The sequence below is a fragment of the Odocoileus virginianus genome, chromosome X, assembly GCF_023699985.2.
Source record: "Odocoileus virginianus isolate 20LAN1187 ecotype Illinois chromosome X, Ovbor_1.2, whole genome shotgun sequence".
Lineage (NCBI taxonomy): Eukaryota > Metazoa > Chordata > Mammalia > Artiodactyla > Cervidae > Odocoileus > Odocoileus virginianus.
The window spans coordinates 39,715,927-39,722,867 of NC_069708.1; positions in this window are offsets into that span (position 1 = coordinate 39,715,927).

Sequence of the window (6,941 nt, forward strand, 5' to 3'; positions counted from 1 at the left end):
GTATTAAATCTTCCTTAAATGTTTGGTGAAATTCACCTGTGAAGCTATCTGGTCCTGGATTTTTATTTGTTGAGTGTTTTAAATTACTGGTTCAGTTTCATTACTGGTAATGATGTATTCATATTTTCTATTTCTTCCTGGCTCAGTCTTCGGAAATTATAAATTTCAAAGACATTTAGATCAATGCAAAAAAATAGAGAGCCCATAAATACACCCACACACTTATGGTAAATTAAGCTATGGCAAACGAGGTAAGAAAATACAATGGAGAAAAGACAATCTCTTCACTAAGTGGTGCTGGGGAAACTAGACAGCTACATGTAAAAGGATTAAATTAAAACATTCTCTAACATCATATAGAAAGATAAACTCAAAATAGATTTAACACCTAAGTGTAAAACTGGAGACCATAAAACTTCTAGAGGAAAACATAGGTAGAACACTCTTTGACATAACACACAACAGTATATTCTTGGTTCTGTCTCCTAAAGGAAAAGAAATAAGGAAAAATAAGCAAATATAACTTAATTAAACTTAAAAGTTTATGCATATCAAAGGAAATCATTGATAAAATGTTGAAAGCCTACTGAATGGGGGAAAATATTTGGAAATGACATGACTGACAAGGGGTTAATATCAGGCATTTTTAAACAGTTCATGCAACTCAATAACAAAACCAAACAATCGGATCAAAAATAGAGAGAAGAACTAAATAGGCAGTTTTTCCAGAGAAATGTAAATGGCCAACAGGCACACGAAAAGATGCTCAACATCGCTAATCATTAGGGAAAAGCAAATCAAACCACAATAAGATACCACTTCACACCTGTCAGAATAGTGATAGTCAAAATGCATTCAAATAACAAATGTTGTTGAAGATGTAGAGAGAAAGGAATCCTAGTACACTGTTGATGGGAACTCAAATTGGTACAGCCTCTGAGTAAAACAGTATGGAGGTTTATAAAATAACTAAACAATACAACTATCTTATGACCAAGCAAGTCCACTCCTGTTTATATATATACATTTTTAAAATTACTAATTTAAAAAGATATGTGCACCCCAATGCTTATTAAAGCATTATTTGCAATAGCCAAGATATGGAAGCGATTTAGGCTTCCCTGGTGCCTCAGATGGTAAAGAATCTGCCTGTAATCCAGGAGACCGAGGTTCAATCTCTGGGTCAGGAAGATCCCTTGGAGGTAGGAATGGTAACCCACTCCAGTATTATTGCCTGGAGAATTCCATGGACAGAGGAACCTGGCTGGCTACAGCCCACGAAGTCACAAAGACTTGGAAATGACTGAATGGCTAACACTCGACTTAAGATGTGGGAGTGTCCATCAAAAGAAAAATGGGTAAAGACATGGTACATACATAAAATGGAATACTACTCAGTTACAAAAGGAATGAAAATTTTGCCATTTACAACAGCACAGATGGATTGAAGGAGATTATGTTAAAAGAAAAAAGTCAAACAGAGAAAGATAAATACTATATAATATCACTTATATGTGAAAGCTAAAAAATAAAACACATGAGAGAATATAACAAAAAAGAAGCTGGCTCACAACTATGCAGAACAAACTAGTGCTTACCAGAGGGGAAAGGAGAGGAGAAAAGAAGGGGCAGGAAACTAAGAGGTACAAAATGCTGGATGTAAGATAAGCTGCAAGGATACACTGTACAACATGGGAAACACAATCAGCATTTTATAATAGCTATAAATGGAGTATAACCTTTTGAAATTCTGAATCACTGGATTGTACATCTTGACTATCATAATTTAAAAAAAAAGTAAGAAAAATGTGCTCTGCCTATGTTTACCTCTAAGAGTTCTATAGTTTCTAGTCCTACATTTGGGTCTTTAATCCATTTTGAATTTACCTTTGTCTATGGTGTTAGGTTTAAAGCTCAACATTCAGAAAAATAAGATCATGGCCTCTGGTCCCATCACTTCATGGGAAATAGATGGCGAAACAGTGGAAAGAGTGGCTGATTTTATTTTTGGGGGCTTCAAAATCAATGCGGATGGTGACTGCAGCCATGAAATTAAAAGACACTTACTCCTTGGAAGGAAAACTATGACCAACCTAGATAGCATATAAAAAAGCAGAGACATTACTTTGCCAACAAAGGTCTGTCTAGTCAAGGCTATGGTGTTTCCAGTGGTCATGTATGGATGTGAAAGTTGGACTGTGAAGAAAGCTGAGCATCGAAAAATTGGTGCTTTTGAACTATGGTGTTGGAGAAGACTCTTGCCAGTCCATCCTAAAGGAGATCAGTCCTGAGTGTTCATTGGAAGGACTGATGCTGAAGCTGAAACTCCAATACTTTGGCCACCTGATGTGAAGAGTTGACTCATTGGAAAAGAACCTGATGCTGGGAGGGATTGGGGGCAGGAGAAGAAGGAACAACAGAGGATGAGATGGCAGGATGGCATCACTGACTCGATGGAAATGAGTTTGAGTAAACTCTGGGAGTTGGTGATGGACAGGGAGGCCTGGCATGCGGCGATTCATGGGGTCGCAAGGATTCGGACACGACCAAGCAACTGAATTGAAGTGAACTGATGGTGTTAGGTCAGGAAGCAACAGTTAGAACTGAACGTGAAACAACAGACTAGTTCCAAATAGGAAAAGGAGTATGTCAAGGCTATATATTGTCAACCTGCTGTATATGAGTATGTCAAGGCTATATATTGTCAACCTGCTTATTTAACTTATATGCAGAGTATATGCAGAGTATGGGCTGGAGTATATGCAGAGTATATGCAGAGTATGGGCTGGAGGAAGCAAAAGCTAGAATCAAGATTGACAGGAGAAATATCAATAACAGATATGCAGATGACACCACCCTTATTGCAGAAAGAGAAAAAGAACTAAACAGCCTGTTGATGAAAGTGAAAGAGGAGAGTGAAGTTGGCTTAAAGCTCAACATTAAGAAAACTAAAGTCATGGCATCTGGTCCCGTCACTTCATGGCAAATGGATGGGGAAACAGTGGAAACAGTGGCTGAATTTATTTTAGGGGGCTTCAAAATCACTGCAGATGGTGAATGCAGCCATGAACTTAAAAGACACTTGCTCCTTGGAGGAAAACTTTGACCAACCCAGACAGCATATTAAAAAGCAGAGACATTACTTTGTCCACAATGATCTGTCTAGTCAAGGCTATGGTATTTCCAGCAGTCACGCATGGATGTGAGAATTGGACTATAAAGAAAGCTGAGTGCCAAAGAATTGATGGTTTTGAATTGTGGTGTTGGAGAAGACTCTTGAGAGTCCCTTGGACTGCAAGGAGATCCAACTAGTCCATTGGTGTCCTGGGTGTTCATTGGAAGGACTGAAGTTAAAGCTGAAACTCCAATACTTTGGCCACCTGATGTGAAGAGCTGACTCATTTGAAAATACCCTGATGCTGGGAAAGATTGAGGGCAAGAAGAGAAGGGGACGACAGAGGATGAGATGGCTGGATGGCATCGCCGACTCGATGGACGTGGGTTTGCGTGGACTTCAGAAGTTAGTGATGGACCGGGAGGACTCGCGTTGCTGCGGTTCATGGGGTTGCAAAGAGTTGGACACGACTGAGCAACTGAACTGAAATGAACTGAGATTTCATCCATTTTATTTCATCCTTGTTATCAATTTTGTGGATGTAGAATTATTTCTAATATCTCTGTATTATCCTTTTAATATTGCCTGGCCCTGTAGTGATTTTCTTTGCTTCATTTCTAATATTAATATTTTTTCTATTAACCTTGTCTCAAGGCTATTTTATTCTATTGATCTTTTCATAGATGCAACTTTTAGTTTTATTTACTGATTTCCTGTTTCAGATGTCATTGATCTCTGCTCTAAATTTATTATTTTTTTCTTCCTATTTTGGATTTGCTCTACTTTTTAATTTCCTAAGATAAAGGCTTAGATTATTGATTTTTGACTTTCTTCTTTCCTGATATATACATCAATACCATAGGTTTTCAATAGGTATTGTGTTTGCTGCATGTTACAAATTTTAATAGCTTGTATTTTTATTTTCATTTAGTTCCAAATATTTTACAATTTCTCTTGAGAGTTCTTCTTTTGACATCTGTCTAATTTAGAAGTGTGTTCTTAAATCTCCAAGTATTTTGGATTTTTCTATCTATCTTTCTATTATTGATTTCTAGTTTAATTATCTTGTGGTCTGAGAGTAGATATTGTATGATTTCTATTCTTGAAATTGTTAAGTTTTGTTATATGTCCCAGAATGTGTACTATTAATATTTCAGTTAATGTTCCATGTGAGCCTGAGAAGAATGTGTAATCCCCAAATAGAATTCCATTTTGTATATATGCACACACATATGGAATATTGTTCAGTCTTAAAAAGAAAGAAATTCTGTCACCTGCAACAACATAGATGGACTTTTAGAGCATTATGCTAAGTAAAATACTTCAGAAAGAGAAAGCAAATATCATGTGATCTCACTTATACTGTATGTGAAATCTAAAAAGTATAAAAGTGAACTTATAGGTTAAAAAAAACCAACCCATGGTTATAAGACGTGCAAGACAGGGTGAGGGTGGGGGTAGAAATAGGTGGAGATATTCAAAAGATACAAACACTTAGTTCCAAAATAAATAAATCTTGGGTATGTAGTATACAACAGGATGGTGACTATGGTTAATAACACTGTATTTTATTTTGCAAGTTCTTAACACAGTAAATCTGAAGATTTTTCATCAAAAGAAAAAATTCATAATGATATGTGAAGATGGATGCTGACTAGACTTATTGTGATAATCATTTTGCAATGTATACATATATCATATACATATATGTGTACATATATACATTATGCTGTATACCTAAAACCAACATGTTGTATATCAATTATATTTGTATAAAAATATATTACTTCCCCTAAATTCTTTGTATTATCTACTTTTGGAATTTGTATAATTTCTTTTGTTCTTTCTACTTGCCTCTTCCACTTTATCTGATTTTATTTTTAATTGACCCAGTGGGATTCTTTTTTATTAATCTCACGTTTTAAATGCATAGACATTATTTCCCCTTTTTTTCTTTTTGTTTTTGTGTAGACTATTTTTGTTTACTCATTTTTGGAGTTTCATTTATTACTTATATATTTGCTATAGTTATCTCATGTTCTGCATTTAATAATTATAATAAACAAATACTAAGGATATAAATGTGTGGATTTTTTGCCTGTATGTTTTCAGTGATTTTTGGTGATAAATATGTATTCAATTATTGCTAATCTGTTAGAATTCTACATTGGGTGAATGCTTTCTTCCCCACTGGGCTACTGGGAAGTTGTGGGTGGTACAAACCTGAGGCCACTTTGAAAGTGAAAGTGAAGTTGCTCAGTCGTGTCTGACTCTTTGCGATCCCATGGACTGTAACCTACCAGGCTCCTCTGTCCATGGGATTCTCCAGGCAAGAATACTGGAGTGGGTTGCCATCTCCTTCCCCAGGGGACTTTAGCTCCCTTCAAAATTCCCAGTTTTATGGATGTTTTTTGATTAGTTCTCAGCACTGTCAAGTAGTTTCTTTTATTTTATATTTATTGAGATATGATTTGCATATAATGTAGTCTGTGTTTAAAACATGCATTATGTTGATCTGATACATTTATATATTGCAATATAATCACTAGAGCATTAGATAACATATCTGTCATGTAATGTAATTATCATTTTTTGAGTTAAAGACATTTACAATCTAGACCTATAGCAACTTTGGTATATATATAGTACAGTATTATTGGCTATAATCACAAAGCTGTGCATTAGACCTCAGAGACATTCATCATCTAGTTGAAAGTTTGTATCCTTTGACCAACAACCCCTTAATTAACAAAATTCCAATCCCTGATAATCACTATTCTACTCTTTTTATGAGTTCAAAATTTTAAAACTTCACATTTAAATAATATCAGACTTTGTGAACTCTGTCCTGGGCTGATTTTTCTCACTTAGCATAATGCCTGCAAAGTCCTTCCATCTTGTAAATGGAAGAATTTCCTTCATTCTCATGGCTATAAGATGAAACTTTAAACCTTTGATAAAAAAATGAAGAAGACATAAACAAATGAAAACATACCTCGTGCATATGAAATGAAAAAATTAATATTTTAAAAGGTCCATCTTACCCAAAGCCATTTTTAATTAAATGAAATATCTACTTAAATTCCTATACCATATTTCACAGAAATAGAAAAAACTCCTAAAATCTGTTTGGAACCACAAAAGACCCAAAACAGTTAAAACAAACCTGAGAAAGAACAAAGATGGAAATCTTGCACTTCTTAATTTCAAACTATACTATGAATCTATAGTAAGCAAAGAGTATGGTAGTGTAGCGTTAGTTGCTCAGTCATGTCCGACTCATTGCGACTCCATGGACTGTAGCCAGCCAGGCTCCTCTGTTCATGGAATTCTCAGGCAGGGATACTGGAGTGGGTTGCCATTCCCTTCTCCAATACTATGAATCTATAGTAGTCAAAGAGTATGATACTGGCATAAAAACACATAGACAAATGAAACAGAATAGAGAGTCCAGAAATAAACTTCAGCAAATATGGACAATGAATACTCAGCAAGGAAGTCAAGAACATTCACTAGGGAAAGGATATTATGTTTATTAAATGGTGCTGAATCTATTACATAGACATATGCAGACAAATTAAATAGAATTCCTATATTGCACTACTCAAAACAATTAATTTCGAATTGTTGGTGTTCAGTCACTCAGTCGTGTCTGACTCTTTGTGATGCCATGGACTGCAGCCCACCAGGATTCCCTGTCCTTCACCATCTCCCAGAGCTTGTTCAGTCTCATGTCCATTGAGTTGGTGATGTAATCCAACCATCTCATCTGCAGTCGTCCCCTTCTCCTCCTGCCTTCAATCTTTCCCAGCATCAGGGTCTTTTC